Source organism: Coregonus lavaretus (genome assembly GCF_964263955.1).
Source record: "Coregonus lavaretus genome assembly, chromosome: 20".
Classification (NCBI taxonomy): Eukaryota; Metazoa; Chordata; class Actinopteri; order Salmoniformes; family Salmonidae; genus Coregonus; species Coregonus lavaretus.
The window spans coordinates 37,494,194-37,511,621 of NC_140007.1; positions in this window are offsets into that span (position 1 = coordinate 37,494,194).

Consider the following 17,428-nt stretch of genomic DNA (forward strand, 5'->3'; position numbering starts at 1 on the left):
AATCATATGCACATGCACGCACACCACAGTTCTTGCTTCTCCTCCCCTCTTCTCCTCCTCTCCTCTTACATTTATATTTTAGTCATTTAGCAGGCGACTTACAGTTAGTGAGTGCATACATATATTTTATTTTTTTCACACTGGTCCCCCGTGGGAAACGAATCCACAACCCTGGCGTTGCAACCGCCATGCTCTACCAACTGAGCTACACAGGATTCTTCTCCTCCTCTCCTCTTCCCCTCCTCTCCTCCAGGGACCAGATGCTTGGGGACAGCTTACAGTCTCAGCGTATTTCTGTGTATAAAGAAAACAGCAGCACTCAGCACTTCTGGCTGCCGGACCAGGGACATGTCCTCTTGGACAGGGGAAAGGTAGGTCTGCGATTGAGTCAACTCAAGGGAGAGCGAGGGCGAGAGGAGGGAGAAAGAGAGAGAAAGAGAGATAAGGGGTGCACACAGAGGTGAAACTGTGTCAAGGTTGCATGTTTATTGCATAGGAATTCTCCTGTTATTTCCCCATACAGACATTGAATAGAGACAGGTTTGTGTGTCTCTGAGCCTTAGACTAAGCAGTTGGCTGCAGGTTCAGAAAGGATTTCTCCTCTCCTATGCAGGAAACACACATCATCAGTAAAATTAATGGATGTCACGGCAGATTGTGTGTGCGGAGCTACTGACCTCTATCCTACAGCTCTGTTTACATTGGCGCTTTGTATTGCCCTTTCAAAAGTTGCACACAGGCATAAAGTGAGGGGGGGAACAAAACAATAAGCCTCTATAGGGGTTGCTGATGCTGCATTCAAGATATCAGCCATACTTTAGTCTATCTATTGTAATGAAGGAGCCCTAAAGTTATTTTTTGAATGAATGTTAATAGAAGATTGATTTCTGGATTGATGGTTTTGCAGGTTGCATAAAATATATTTCATACAAAATAATCAATATTTGATTAAGATTTTTTCACCTCAATGGAGGCAATGACATTTACTACCGGTACCAGTATTTAGAGTACACACACACACACACACACACACACACACACACACACACACACACACACACACACACACACACACACACACACACACACACACACACACACACACACACACACACACACACACACACACACACACACACACACACACACACACACACACACACACACACACACACACACACAAAACATCATAAATGAGCCTTATTTCGCTTATTTCTCTGAACTAAAGTCAACCCCCACTTCTCTGCTGCCCCGGGGGAGGTTACCATAATGACAGGCTATCAGACATATGGAGAAGAGCAAGGGTAGCACAGGGGAGCAGGGAGGTGGGGCGGCGGGCAGAGGAGAGGGGAGGGGAGGAGAGAGAAGAGGAGAGGAGAAGAGAAGGGGCGGGTGCGGTTCGTGGACACTGTCTGTCTTTCAGATGTGTCTTTGTGCCTCGTCTGTCAATCATCTGTGCGTGCTGAATAGGAGCCCAGTTCATGAACATTTCTCAATCAGGTCTGTGCCAGCCGGCAGCCGCCATTTTAGTTCATTTTTCACAGAGCAGAAAAAAGAAAACTGATTACCGTACAATCACGTCCCTGAACCTACGTTTTCCTGATGAGACATAACAATACTACAATTATATGGACAAAATGTTTACACATGCAGCACATGTTTGAAACATTATACACATTTCATAGTGCTTGGCTGTTTAAACGAACATGTCTAAATGTTCCGATATTTTGTTATATACTCTACGATAAGGCAGATGAGTGGTACAGAGGTGTGAGACGGACTATGGCACTGGCCTGGATGACTATAAAAACACACATTTCCATCAGTCCCTTTATGAAAAGAGGGAACCCCAGGTAATCTATCAAACCTCAGGTTTTCATCTTTACCCCTCCTTTCCCTTATTTACCCATCCCTCCCTCTTTCTCTCCTGCTGCCTCCCCACTCCCCTCACACCATTCTTCTCTACCTCTCCGCCATTCCTCTTCCCTCTCTCCTTACCTCTCTCAATTCAATTTCAATTCAATTTAAGGCCTTTATTAGCATGGAAAACATATGTTAACATTGCCAAAGCAAGTGAAGTAGATAATAAACAAAAGTGAAATAAACAATAAAAAATTAACAGTAAACATTACACTCACATAAGTTCCAAAAGAATAAAGACATTTCAAATGTCATATTATGTACATATACAGTTTTGTAATGATGTGCAAATAGTTAAAGTACAAAATAGAAAATAAATTGTAGGTTGTATTTACAATGGTGTTTGTTCTTCACTGGTTGCCCTTTTCTTGTGGCAACAGGTCACAAATCTTGCTGCTGTGATGGCACACTGTGGTATTTCACCCAATAGATATGGGAGTTTATCAAAATTGGATTTGTTTTCAAATTCTTTGTGGATCTGTGTAATCTGAGGGAAATATGTGTCTCTAATATGGTCATACATTTGTCAGGAGGTTAGGAAGTGCAGCTCAGTTTCCACCTCGTTTTGTGGGCAGTGTGCACATAGCCTGGCTTCTCTCGAGAGCCAGGTCTGCTTATGGTGGCCTTTCTCAATAATAATAATAATAATAATAATAATATGCCATTTAGCAGACGCTTTTATCCAAAGCGACTTACAGTCATGTGTGCATACATTTTTACGTATCAATAGCAAGTCTATGCTCACTGAGTCTTGACATAGTTAAGGATTTTTGTAAAATGTTGGGTCAGTCACAGTGGTCAGGTATTCTGCCACTGTGTACTCTCCGTTTAGAGCCAGATAGCATTCCAATTTGCTCAGTATTATTATTATTATTAATTTTTTCAGTGTGTCAAATAGTTATCTTTTTCTTTCTCATGATTTGGTTGGGTCTAATTGTGTTGCTGTCCTGAGGCTATGTGGGGTCTGTTTGTGTTTGTGAAATGGCTGAAGGGACTCTTCTCTAAGTTCATCTCTCTGTAGGTGAGGGCTTTGTGATGGATTGTGTGGGCATCGCTGCCTTTTAGGTGGTTGTCGAATTTAACAGCTCTTTTCTGGATTTTGATATCTAGCAGGTATAGTCCTAATTCTGCTCTGCATGCATTGTTTGGGGTTTTGCATTGCACACAAAGTCTATTTTTACAGAATTCTGTATGTGGAGTCTCAATTGGATGTTTATCCCATTTTGTGAATTCTTGGTTGGTGAGTGGACCCCAGCTTTCACAGCCATAGAGGGCAATGGGTTCTATAACTGATTGCAGTATTTTTAGCCAGATTTAATCTCTCTCGCTCTATGAGTGACTGACCCTCAGGGCTGGGGAGGTCAAGTGAAACAAGGTCATTGGCAGGTCATCTCCTCTGACTGGCTGATTCTAAAAGCACTTCTGGCAGCAGCAAATCATGTCCCTCTCTCTCTGACTCCCCCTCTACACACACATTCACAGAAACACACACCCACACACAAAAACACGCACACACACACACATGCGCAGCACGCTCACACAGAAACACACACATACGAAGCACGCACACACACACACACACACACACACATGCACACACTCCACCCCCGCTACCAATCTCCCCCAGAGCTCCCCACTACACTCGTGTCACGTGATGATGGTGAGGCGGGTGTCAGTGATTGGATGATGGATGACGCTTTTAGTACCTGTTTAGAATGAAGCTGTCCACAAAGCACTGTAATTACCCATTCCCAGGCGGCAGCTGCCCAACATAATTTTGACTTTGTTGACCTGGTTTAGTGTAGAGAAAGATGGCTTCCTTCAGGTAGTGGGTGTGTGTGAAGTTACAGTGGGTAAAGATACAGTGTGTGTGTGTGTTGTGGATTTTGGTGAAGGTTTGTGTGTACAGTATGTGAGGATGAAGATAGGGGTGTGTTAGGGTTGCAGAATTCAAGCAACTTTCACAAAATTCTTAGGTTTTCCAGAACTCCTGGCTGGAGGTTCCAGATTTTCTGCCTATTCCCTCCTGATTTCAGGAATTTTCCATCCGGGATTTCTAGAAAACCTGGGTAACTTGGGAAAGTTACCAGTATTTTGCAACCCTAGTGTGTGTACAGTATGTGGGAAGCTGTGTATATGTTCTGGATTTGGGTGAAGCTGTGTATGTGTTCTGGATTTGGGTGAAGGTTTGTTTGTGTTATGGATTTGGGTGAAGCTGTGTCTATGTTCTGGATTTGGGTGAAGCTGTGCATGTGCTCTGGATTTGGGTGAAGGTGTGTATGTGTTCAAGATTTGGGTGAAGCTGTGAATGTGTTCTGGATTTGGGAAAAAGGTGTGCATGTGTTCTAGGTTTGGGTGAAAGTGTGTATGTGTTCTGGATTTGGGTGAAGTTGTGTATGTGTTCTGGATATGGGAGAAGCTGTGTATGTGTTCTGGATGTAGGTGAAGTTTTGTATGTGTTCTGGATTTGTGTGAAGCTGTCTATGTATTCTGGATTGGGGGAGAAGGTGCATATGAGTTATGGATTTGGGTGAAGCTGACAATGTGTTCTGGATGTAGGTGAAGGTGTGTATGTTTTCTGGATTTGGGTAAAGCTGAGAATGTGATATGGATTTGGGTGAAGGTTTGTATGTGTTCTGGATTTGGGTGAAGATGTGAATGTGTTATGGATTTGGGTGAAGCTATGTATGTGTTCTGTATTTGGGTGAAGATGTGTATGTGTTCTGGATTTGGGTGAAATTGTGTCTGTGTTCTGTATTTGGGTGAAATTGTGTATGTGTTCTGGATTTGGGTGAAGTATGTGTTATGGATTTCAGTGAAGCTGCATATGTGTTATGGATTTGGGTGAAGGTGCGAATTAGTTATGGATTTGGGTGAAGGTGTGTATGTTTTCTGGATTTGGGTGAAGTTGTGTATGTTTTCTGGATTTGGGTGAAGCTGTGTATGTGTTCTGGATTTGGGTGAAGTTGTGTATGTGTTCTGGATTTGGGTGAAGTTTTCTATGTGTTCTGGATTTGAATGAAGCTGTGTATGGGTTCTGGATTTGTGTGAAGCTGTTTATGTGTTCTGGATTTGGTTGAAGCTGTGTATGTGTTCTGGATTTGTGTGAAGCTGTGTATGTTCTGGATTTGGGTGAAGGTGTGTATATTTTCTGGATTTGGGTGAAGCTGTGTATGTGTTCTGGATTTGGGTGAAATATGTGTTATGGATTTCAGTGAAGCTGCATATGTGTTATGGATTTGGGTGAAGGTGCGTATGAGTTATGGATTTGGGTGAAGGTGTGTATGTGTGTATGTGTTCAGGATTTTGGTGAAGTATATATATATATATTTTTTTTTTCATTTTTTTTTTCACCTTTATTTAACCAGGTAAGCCAGTTGAGAACAAGTTCTCATTTACAACTGCGACCTGGCCAAGATAAAGCAAAGCAGTGCGATAAAAACAACAACACAGAGTTACATATGGGGTAAAACAAAACATAAAGTCAAAAATACAACAGAAAATATATATACAGTGTGTGCAAATGTAGCAAGTTATGGAGGTAAGGCAATAAACAGGCTATAGTGCAAAATAATTACAATTAGTATTAACACTGGAATGATAGATGTGCAAGAGATGATGTGCAAATAGAGATACTGGGGTACAAATGAGCAAAATAAATAACAATATAGGGATGAGGTAGTTGGGTGGGCTAATTTCAGATGGGCTGTGTACAGGTGCAGTGATCGGTAAGGTGCTCTGACAACTGATGCTTAAAGTTAGTGAGGGAGATAAGTGTCTCCAGCTTCAGAGATTTTTGCAATTTGTTCCAGTCATTGGCAGCAGAGAACTGGAAGGAATGGCGGCCAAAGGAGGTGTTGGCTTTGGGGATGACCAGTGAGATATACCTGCTGGAGCGCATACTACGGGTGGGTGTTGCTATGGTGACCAATGAGCTAAGATAAGGCGGGGATTTGCCTAGCAGTGATTTATAGATGGCATGGAGCCAGTGGGTTTGGCGATGAATATGTAGTGAGGACCAGCCAACAAGAGCGTACAGGTCACAGTGGTGGGTAGTATATGGGGCTTTGGAGACAAAACGGATGGCACTGTGATAGACTACATCCAATTTGCTGAGTAGAGTGTTGGAGGCTATTTTGTAAATGACATCGCCGAAGTCAACGATCGGTAGGATAGTCCGTTTTACGAGGGCATGTTTGGCAGCATGAGTGAAGGAGGCTTTGTTTCGAAATAGGAAACCGATTCTAGATTTAACTTTGGATTGGAGATTCTTAATGTGAGTCTGGAAGGAGAGTTTACAGTCTAACCAGACACCTAGGTATTTGTAGTTGTCCACATACTCTAGGTCAGACCCGTCGAGAGTAGTGATTCTAGACGGGTGGGCGGGTGCAAGCAGCGTTCGGTTGAAGAGCATGCATTTAGTTTTACTAGTGTTTAAGAGCAGTTGGAGGCTACTGAAGGAGTGTTGTATGGCATTGAAGCTCGTTTGGAGGTTTGTTAACACAGTGTCCAATTAAGGGCCAGATGTATACAAAATGGTGTCGTCTGCGTAGAGGTGGATCTGAGAGTCACCAGCAGCAAGAGCGACATCATTGATATACACGGAGAAAAGAGTCGGCCCAATAATTGAACCCTGTGGCACCCCCATAGAGACTGCCATAGGTCCAGACAACAGGCCCTCCGATTTGACACATTGAACTCTATCTGAGAAGTAGTTGGTGAACCAGGCGAGGCAGTCATTTGAGAAACCAAGGCTATTTAGTCTGCCAATAAGAATGCGGTGGTTGACAGAGTCGAAAGCCTTGGCCAGGTCGATGAAGACGGCTGGACAGTACTGTCTATTTTCGATCGCGGTTATAATATCGTTTAGGACCATGAGCGTGGCTGAAGTGCACCCATGACCAGCTCGGAAACCGGATTGCATAGCGGAGAAGGTACGGTGGGATTCGAAATGGTCGGTGATCTGTTTGTTAACTTGGCTTTCAAAAACTTTCGAAAGGCAGGGCAGGATGGATATGGGTCTGTAACAGTTTGGATCTAGAGTGTCACCCCCTTTGAAGATGGGGATGACCGCGGCAGCTTTCCAATCTCTGGGGATCTCAGACGTTACGAAAGAGAGGTTGAACAGGCTAGTAATAGGGGTTGCGACAATTTTGGCGGCTAGTTTTAGAAAGAAAGGGTCCAGATTGTCTAGCCCAGATGATTTGTAGGGGTCCAGATTTTGCAGCTCTTTCAGAACATCAGCTGTCTGGATTTGTGTGAAGAAGAAGCGGGGGGGGGGGGGCATGGGCAAGTTGCAGTGGAGGGTGCAGAGCTGGTGGCCGGGGTAGTGGTAGCCAGGTGGAAAGCATGGCCAGCCGTAGCAAAATGCTTGTTGAAATTCTCGATTATTGTAGATTTATCGGTGGTGATAGTGTTTCCTAGCCTCAGTGCAGTGGGCAGCTGGGAGGAAGTGCTCTTATTCTCCATGGACTTTACAGTGTCCCAAAACTTTTTGGAATTAGTGCTACAGGATGCAAATTTCTGTTTGAAAAAGTTAGCCTTTGCTTTCCTAACTGCTTGTGTATATTGGTTCCTAACTTCCCTGAAAAGTTGCATATCGTGGGGGCTATTTGATGCTAATGCAGTACGCCACAGGATGTTTTTGTGCTGGTCAAGGGCAGTCAAGTCTGAGGAGAACCAGGGGCTATATCTGTTCTTAGTTCTGTATTTTTTGAATGGGGCATGTTTATTTAAGATTGAGAGGAAATTACTTTTAAAGAACAACCAGGCATCCTCTACTGATGGAATGAGATCTATATCCATCCAGGATACCTGGGCCAGGTCAATTAGGAAGGCCTGCTCGCTGAAGTGTTTTAGGGAGCGTTTGACAGTGATGAGGGGTGGTCGTTTGACCGCGGACCCGTTACGGACGCAGGCAATAAGGCAGTGATCGCTGAGATCCTAGTTGAAGACAGCGGAGGTGTATTTAGAGGGTAAGTTAGTCAGGATGATATCTATGAGGGTACCCATGTTTACGGATTAAGGGTTGTACCTGGTAGGTTCGTTGATAATTTGTGTGAGATTGAGGGCATCTAGTTTAGATTGTAGGATGGCCGGGGTGTTAAGCATATCCCAATTTAGGTCACCAAGCAGTACGAACTCTGAGGATAGATGGGGGGCAATCAATTCACATATGGTGTCCAGGGCACAGCTGGGGGCTGAGGGGGGTCTGTAGCAAGCGGCAACAGTGAGAGATTTATTTCTGGAAAGGTGGATTTTTAGAAGTAGAAGCTCAAACTGTTTGGGCACAGACCTGGATAGTATGATAGAGCTCTGCAGGCTATCTCTACAGTAGATTGCAACTCCACCCCCTATGTGTTATGGATTTCAGTGAAGCTGCATATGTGTTATGGATTTGGGTGAAGGTGCGTATGAGTTATGGATTTGGGTGAAGGTGTATATGTGTTCAGGATTTGGGTGAAGATGTGAATGTGTTATGGATTTGGGTGAAAATGTGTATGTGTTCTGGATTTGGGTGAAGCTATGTATGTGTTGTGGATTTGGGTGAAGTTTTCTATGTGTTCTGGATTTGGGTGAAGCTGTGTCTGTGTTCTGGATTTGGGTGAAAATGTGTATGTGTTCTGGATTTGGGTGAAGATGTATATGTGTTCTGGATTTGGGTGAAGTTCTGTATGTCTTCTGGATTTGGGTGAAGCTGCATATGAGTTATGGATTTGGGTGAAGGTGTGTATGTGTTATGGATTTGGGTGAAGCTGTGTATGTGTTATGGATTTGGGTGAAGGTGTATATGTGTTCAGGATTTGGGTGAAGATGTGAATGTGTTATGGATTTGGGTGAAAATGTGTATGTGTTCTGGATTTGGGTGAAGCTATGTATGTGTTGTGGATTTGGGTGAAGTTTTCTATGTGTTCTGGATTTGGGTGAAGCTGTGTCTGTGTTCTGGATTTGGGTGAAAATGTGTATGTGTTCTGGATTTGGGTGAAGATGTATATGTGTTCTGGATTTGGGTGAAGTTCTGTATGTCTTCTGGATTTGGGTGAAGCTGCATATGAGTTATGGATTTGGGTGAAGGTGTGTATGTGTTATGGATTTGGGTGAAGGTGTGTATGTGTTATGGATTTGGGTGAAGGTGTGTATGTGTTCTGGATTTGGGTGAAGGTGTGTATGTGTTCTGGATTTGGATGAAGGTGCATATTAGTTATGTATTTGGGTGAAGGTGTGTATGTGTTCTGGATTTGGGTGAAGGTGTGTATGTGTTCTGGATTTGAGTGAAGGTGTGTATGTGTTCTGGATTTGTGTGAAGATGCATATGAGTTATGGATTTGGGTGAAGCTGTATAGATGTTCTGGATTTGGTTGAAGGCGTGTATGTGCTATGAATTTGAGTGAAGCTGTGTATATGTTCTGAATTAGGGTGAAGATTTTTATGTGTTCGGGATTTGGGTGAAGCTGTGTATGTGTTCTGGATTTGGGTGAAGCTGTGTAAGTGTTATGGATTTGGGTGAAGCTGTGTATGTTTTCTGGATTTTGGTGAAACTGTGTATGTGTTCTGGACTTGGGTGAAGCTGTGTATGTGTTCTTGATATGGGTGAAGATCTGTATGTGTTCTGGATATGGGTGAAGCTATGTATGTGTTCTGGATTTGGGTGAAGGTGTGTCTGTGTTCTGGATTTGGGTGAAGATGTGTATGTGTTCTGAATTTGGATGAAGGTGCATATTAGTTATGTATTTGGGTGAAGGTGTGTATATGTTCTAAATTAGGGTGAAGTTTTTTATGTGTTCTGGATTTGGGTGAAGCTGTCGGTGTTCTGGATTTGGGGGAAGCTGTGTATGTGTTCTGGATTTGGGTGAAGGTATGTGTTCTGTGTTTGGGTTATGTGATGTGTTCTGGATTTGGGTGAAGGTGTGTTTGTGTTATGGATTTGGGTGAAGATGTGTATGTATTCTGGATTTGGGTGAAGGTGTTTATGTGTTATGGATTTGGGAGAAGGTGTGTATGTGTTCTGAATTTGGGTGAAGGTGTGTATGTGTTCTGGATTTGGGTGAAGGTGTGAATGTGTTCTGGATTTGGGTGAAGATGTGTATTTATTCTGGATTTGGGTGAATGTGTATATGTGTTATGGATTTGGGAGAAGGTGTATATGTGTTCTGGATTTGGGTGAAGAGGTGTATGTGTTCTGAATTTGGGTGAAGCTGTGTATGTGTTCTGGATTTGGGTGAAGCTATGTATGTGTTCTGGATTTGGGTGAAGTTGTGTATATGTTCAGGATATCAGTGAAATTATGTATGTGTTCTGTATTTGAGTGAAGATTTGAATGTGTTATGGATTTGGGTGAAGCTGTTATTGTGTTCTGGACTTGGGTGAAGCTGTCTATTTGTTCATTATTTGGGTGAAGCTGTGTATGTGTTCTTGATTTGGGTAAAGATGTCTATTTGTTCTGGTGTGGGTGAAGGTGTATATGTGTTCTGGATTTGGGTGAAGCTGTGTATGTGTTCTGGATTTTGGTGAAGGTGTGTATGTGTTCTGGATTTGGGTGAAGCTGTATAGGTGTTCTGGATTTGGTTGAAGGCGTGTATGTGCTATGGATTTGAGTGAAGCTGTGTATATGTTCTGAATTAGGGTGAAGATTTTTATGTGTTCGGGATTTGGGTGAAGCTGTGTATGTGTTCTGGATTTGGGTGAAGCTGTGTAAGTGTTATGGATTTGGGTGAAGCTGTGTAAGTGTTATGGATTTGGGTGAAGTTGTGTATGTTTTCTGGATTTTGGTGAAGCTGTGTATGTGTTCTGGACTTGGGTGAAGCTGTGTATGTGTTCTGGATATGGGTGAAGCTATGTATGTGTTCTGGATTTGGGTGAAGGTGTGTCTGTGTTCTGGATTTGGGTGAAGATGTGTATGTGTTCTAGATTTGGATGAAGGTGCATATTAGTTATGGATTTGGGTGAAGGTGTGTATATGTTCTAAATTAGGGTGAAGTTTTTTATGTGTTCTGGATTTGGGGGAAGCTGTGTATCTGTTCTGGATTTGGGTGAATGTATGTGTTCTGTGTTTGGGTTATGTGATGGGTTCTGGATTTGGGTGAAGCTGTGTTTGTGTTATGGATTTGGGTGAAGGTGTGTATGTATTCTGGATTTGGGTGAAAGTGTTTATGTGTTATGGATTTGGGAGAAGGTGTGTATGTGTTCTGGATTTGTGTGAAGGTGTGTATGTGTTCTGGATTTGGGTGAAGGTGTGAATGTGTTCTGGATTTGGGTGAAGCTGCATATGTGTTATTGATTTGGGTGAAGTTACGTATGAGTTATGGATTTGGGTGAAGATGTGTATGTGTTCGGGATTTGGGTGATGGTGTGTCTTTTTTCTGGATTTGGGTGAAGATGTGTATGTGTTATGGATTTGGGTGAATCTTTGAATGTGCTATGGATTTGGGTGAAGCTGTGTATGTGTTAAGGATTTGGGTGAAGATCTGTATGTGTTCTGGAAATGGGTGAAACTGTCTATGTGTTCTGGATTTGGGTGAAGTTGTTTATGTGTTCTGCGTTTGGGTGAAGGTGTGTCTGTGTTCTGGATTTGGGTGAAGCTGTGTATTTGTTCTGGATTTGGATGAAGGTGTGTTATGGATTTGATTGAATGTGTGTATGTGTTCTGGATTTGGGAGAAGCTGTGTATGTGTTCTGGACTTGGTTGAAGATGTGTGTGTGTTCTGGATATGGGTGAAACTGTCCATGTGTTCTGGATTTGTTGAAGATGTCTACGTGTTCTGGATTTGGGTGAAGCTGTGTATATGTTCTGAATTAGGGTGAAGGTGTGTATGTGTTCTGGATTTAGGTGAAGATGTGCATATGTTCTGGATTAAGTTGAAGATGTGTATAGGTTCTGATTTAGGGTGAAGTTTTTTATGTGTTCTGGATTTGGGTGAAGCTGTGTATGTGTTCTGGATTTGGGTGAAGCTGTCTGTGTTCTGGATCTGGGTGAATCTGTGTATGTGTTCTGGATTTGGGTGAAGGTATGTGTTCTGTGTTTGGGTGAAGGTATGTGTTCTGGATTTTGGTGAAGATGTGTTTGTGCTCTGGATTTGGGTGAAGGTGTGTATGTATTCTGGATTTGGGTGAAGGTGTATATGTGTTATGGATTTGGGAAAGGTGTGTATGTGTTATGGATTTGGGTGAAAATGCGTATGAGTTATGGATTTGGGTGAAGGTGTGTATGTTTTCGGGATTTGGGTGAAGATGTGTCTTTTTTCTGGATTTGGGTGAAGATGTGTATGTGTTATGGATTTGGGTGAATCTTTGAATGTGCTATGGATTTGGGTGAAGCTGTGTATGTGTTCTGGATTTGGGTGAAGGTGTGTATGTGTTCTGAATTAGGGTGAAGGTGTGAATGTGTTCTGGATTTGGGTGAAGATGCATATGTGTTATGGATTTGGGTGAAGGTGCGTATGAGTTATGGATTTGGGTGAAGGTGTGTATGTGTTCGGGATTTGGGTAATGGTGTGTCTTTTTTCTGGATTTGGGTGAAGATGTGTATGTGTTCTGGATTTGGGTGAAGGTATGTGTTCTGTATTTGGGTTATGTGATGTGTTCTGGATTTGGGTTATGTGATGTGTTCTGGATTTGGGTGAAGCTGTGTTTGTTTTATGGATTTGGGTGAAGGTGTGTGTGTATTCTGGATTTGGGTGAAGGTGTTTAGGTGTTATGGATTTGGGAGAAGGTGTGTATGTGTTCTGGATTTGGGTGAAGGTCTGTATGTGTTCTGGATTTGGGTGAAGGTAAGAATGTGTTCTGGATTTGGGTGAAGCTGCATATGTGTTATGGATTTGGGTGAAGATGCGTATGAGTTATGGTTTTGGGTGAAGGTGTGTATGTGTTCAGGATTTGGGTGATGGTGTGTCTTTTTTCTGGATTTGGGTGAAGATGTGTATGTATTATGGATTTGGGTGAATCTTTGAATGTGCTATGGATTTGGGTGAAGCTGTGTATGTGTTCAGGATTTGGGTGAAGATGTGTATGTGTTATGGATTTGGGTGAATCTTTGAATGTGCTATGGATTTGGGTGAAGTTGTTTGTGTGTTCTGGATTTGGATGAAGGTGTGTCTGTGTTCTGGATGTGGGTGAAGCTGTGTATGTGTTCTGGATTTGGATGAAGGTGCATATTAGTTATGGATTTGATTGAAGGTGTGTATGTGTTCTGGATTTGGGAGAAGATGTGTATGTGTTCTGGACTTGGTTGAAGATGTGTGTGTGTTCTGGATATGGGTGAAGCTGTCCATGTGTTCTGGATTTGGTGAAGGTGTCTACGTGTTCTGGATTTGGGCGAAGCTGTGTATATGTTCTGAATTAGGGTGAAGGTGTGTATGTGTTCTGGATTTAGGTGAAGATGTGTATATGTTCTGGATTAAGTTGAAGCTGTGTATAGGTTCTGAATTAGGGTGAAGTTTTTTATGTGTTCTGGATTTGGGTGAAGTTGTGTATGTTTTCTGGATTTGCTGAAGCTGTCTTTGTTCTGGATTTGGGTGAATCTGTGTATGTGTTCTGGATTTGGGTGAAGGTATGTGTTCTGTGTTTGGGTGAAGGTATGTGTTCTGGATTTTGGTGAAGATGTGTTTGTGTTCTGGATTAGGGTGAAGATGTGTATGTATTCTGGATTTGGGTGAAGGTGTATATGTGTTATGGATTTGGGAGAAGGTGTGTATGTGTTTTGGATTTGGGTGAAGGTGCATATGTGTTATGGATTTGGGTGAAGATGCGTATGAGTTATGGATTTGGGTGAAGGTGTGTATGTGTTCAGGATTTGGGTGATGGTGTGTCTTTTTTCTGGATTTGGGTGAATCTTTGAATGTGCTATGGATTTGGGTGAAGCTGTGTATGTGTTCAGGATTTGGGTGAAGATGTGTATGTGTTATGGATTTGGGTGAATCTTTGAATGTGCTATGGATTTGGGTGAAGTTGTTTGTGTGTTCTGGATTTGGGTGAAGGTGTGTCTGTGTTCTGGATTTGGGTGAAGCTGTGTATGTGTTCTGGATTTGGATGAAGGTGCATATTAGTTATGGATTTGATTGAAGGTGTGTATGTGTTCTGGATTTGGGAGAAGATGTGTATGTGTTCTGGACTTGGTTGAAGATGTGTGTGTGTTCTGGATATGGGTGAAGCTGTCCATGTGTTCTGGATTTGGTGAAGGTGTCTACGTGTTCTGGATTTGGGCGAAGCTGTGTATATGTTCTGAATTAGGGTGAAGGTGTGTATGTGTTCTGGATTTAGGTGAAGCTGTGTATATGTTCTGGATTAAGTTGAAGCTGTGTATAGGTTCTGAATTAGGGTGAAGTTTTTTATGTGTTCTGGATTTGGGTGAAGCTGTGTATGTTTTCTGGATTTGCTGAAGCTGTCTTTGTTCTGGATTTGGGTGAATCTGTGTATGTGTTCTGGATTTGGGTGAAGGTAAGTGTTCTGTGTTTGGGTGAAGGTATGTGTTCTGGATTTTGGTGAAGATGTGTTTGTGTTCTGGATTAGGGTGAAGATGTGTATGTATTCTGGATTTGGGTGAAGGTGTATATGTGTTATGGATTTGGGAGAAGGTGTGTATGTGTTTTGGATTTGGGTGAAGGTGTGTATGTGTTCTGGATTTGGGTGAAGGTGTGTATGTGTTCTGGATTTGGGTGAAGGTGCATATGTGTTATGGATTTGGGTGAAGGTACTTATGAGTTATGGATTTGGGTGAAGGTCTGTATGTGTTCAGGATTTGGGTGATGGTGTGTCTTTTTTCTGGATTTGGGTGAAGATGTGTATGTGTTATGGATTTGGGTGAATCTTTGAATTTGCTATGGATTTGGGTGAAGCTGTGTATGTGTTAAGGATTTGGGTGAAGCTGTTTATGTGTTCTGGACTTGGTTGAAGATGTGTGTGTGTTCTGGATATGGGTGAAGATGTCCATGTGTTCTGGATTTGGTGAAAATGTCTACGTGTTCTGGATTTGGGTGAAGCTGTGTATATGTTCTGAATTAGGGTGAAGGTGTATATATGTGTTCTGGATTTAGGTGAAGGTGTGTATGTGTTCTGGATTAAGTTGAAGCTGTGTATAGGTTCTAAATTAGGGTGAAGTTTTTTATGTGTTCTGGATTTGGGTGAAGCTGTGTATGTGTTCTGGATTTGGGTGAAGCTGTCTGTTCTGGATTTGGGTGAACCTGTGTATGTGTTCTGGATTTGGGTGAAGGTATGTGTTCTGTGTTTGGGTGAAGGTATGTGTTCTGGATTTGGGTGAAGCTGTGTTTGTATTCTGGATTTGTGTGAAGGTGTGTATGTATTCTGGATTTGGGTGAAGCTTTGTATGTGTTTTGGAATAGGGTGAAGGTGTGTATGTGTTCAGGATTAGGGTGAAGGTGTGTATGTGTTCTGGATTTGGATGAAGTTGTGTATGTGTTCTGGATTTGTGTGAAAATGCATATGAGTTATGGATTTGGGTGAAGGTGTGTATGTGTTCTGGATTTGGGTGAAGCTTTGTATTTGTTCTGGATTAGGGTGAAGCTGTGTAGGTGTTCTGGATTTGGTTGAAGGCGTGTATGTGCTATGGATTTGAGTGAAGATGTGTATATGTTCTGAATTAGGGTGAAGTTTTTTATGTTTTCTGGAATTGGGTGAAGCTGTGTATGTGTTCTGGATTTGGGTGAAGATGTGTGTGTTCTGGATTTGGGTGAAGCTGTGTATGTGTTCTGGATTTGGGTGAAGGTATGTGTTCTGTGTTTGGGTTAAGGTATGTGTTCTGGATTTGGGTGAAGCTGTGTTTGTGTTCTGGATTTGGGTGAAGGTGTTTATGTATTCTGGATTTGGGTGAAGTTATGTGTTCTGTGTTTGGGTGAAGCTATGTGTTATGGATTTGGGAGAAGGTTTGTATGTGTTCTGGATTTGGGTGAAGGTGTGTATGTGTTCTGGATTTGGGTGAAATTGTGTATGTGTTCTGGATTTGGGTGAAGGTGTGTATGTGTTCTGGATTTGGGTGAAGATGTGTATGTGATCTGGATTTGGGTGAAGCTTTTTATGTGTTCTGGATTTGGGTAAAAGTGTGTATGTGTTCTGGATTTGGGTGATGGTGTGTATGTGTTCTGGATTTGGTTGAAGATGTGTATGTGTTCTGGATTTGGGTGAAGCTGCGTATGTGTTATGGATTTGGGTGAAGGTGTGTATGTGTTCTGGATTTGGGTGAAGGTGTGTATGTGTTCTGGATTTGGGTGAAGCTATGTATGTGTTCTGGAATTGGGTGAAGATGTTTATGTGTTCTTGATTTGGGTGAAGGTGTCTATGTGTACAGTTAAAGTATGTGTGGATGAAGGTATTTTTGTGTACAGTTAAAGTGTGTGTGTGAAGTTGTGTATGCACACAGTTAATGTATTTGTGTATGTGTACAGTTAAAGTATGTGTGGATGAAGTTGTGTATGTGTACAGTTAAAGTTTGTGTGGGTGAAGGTGTGTATGTGCACAGTTAAAGTTTGTGTGGGTGAAGGTTTGTATGTGCACAGTTAAAGTATGTGTGGGTGAAAGTGTGTGTGTGTACAGTTAAAGTATGTGTTGGTGAAGGTGTGTATGTGTACAGTTAAAGTATGTGTTGGTGAAGGCATGTATGTGTACAGTTAAAGTAAGTGTGGGTGAAGGTGTGTATGTGTACAGTTAACGTATGTGTGGGTGAAGTTGGGTATGTGTAACATTAAAGTATGTGTGGGTGAAGGTGTGTATGTGTGTGGTTAAAGTATGTGTGGGTGAAGATAGGTATGTTTACAGTTAAAGTATGTGTAGGTGAAGGTAGGTATGTGTACAGTTAAATTGTGTGTGGGTGAAGTTGTGTATGTTTACAGTTAAAGTATTTGTGGTTGAAGGTGTGTATGTGTATGTGCATAGTTAAAGTACTGTATGTGTGGGTGAAGGTGTGTGGTGTTTACAGTTAAAGTATGTTTGGGTGAAGGTGGGTGTTCAGTATGAAGATGTGTGTCTGTGGTGGATTACATTAAGGTCAAGAGGTCAACAGAATCAGTAAGTACGGTATAGATTGCCTCATCCTATACGCTGTATAGCCTGAGGCAAATATGAACATTTCACTATGTGCTGCATACATACAGTCGTGCCACGGGGACCGGCGTCATAACAGTGACAATGAAACGCAGATAAGCAGCTCCTCGTTTGACCTATGGAAGGAGCATACATTTCCCATCCAGAAATCCTCCATGAAGTAGCATTTCAGCTACGTTTTGCCCGGACTCCCAGCCCAGCCCCAGCTGGCTTGCCTCTCTCTCAGAGATGGGCAGTATTTCTGTTACATGTATTTGAAATAAGTATTTAAATTACTTCTGAGTATTTTGTGTTTTGTATTACATTGGGCTGAACTACACTCCAATGTATTTTGTAAGAAGATGCTTACGAAAGCTTTAATTTGCTTTTTCTAATTACAAAATACTTTTCTATACCATTTCTATATAGAGGTTCACAATTTTGTGCCCCCCTTTCACCCTGCATTGGTATCAAATGTCTG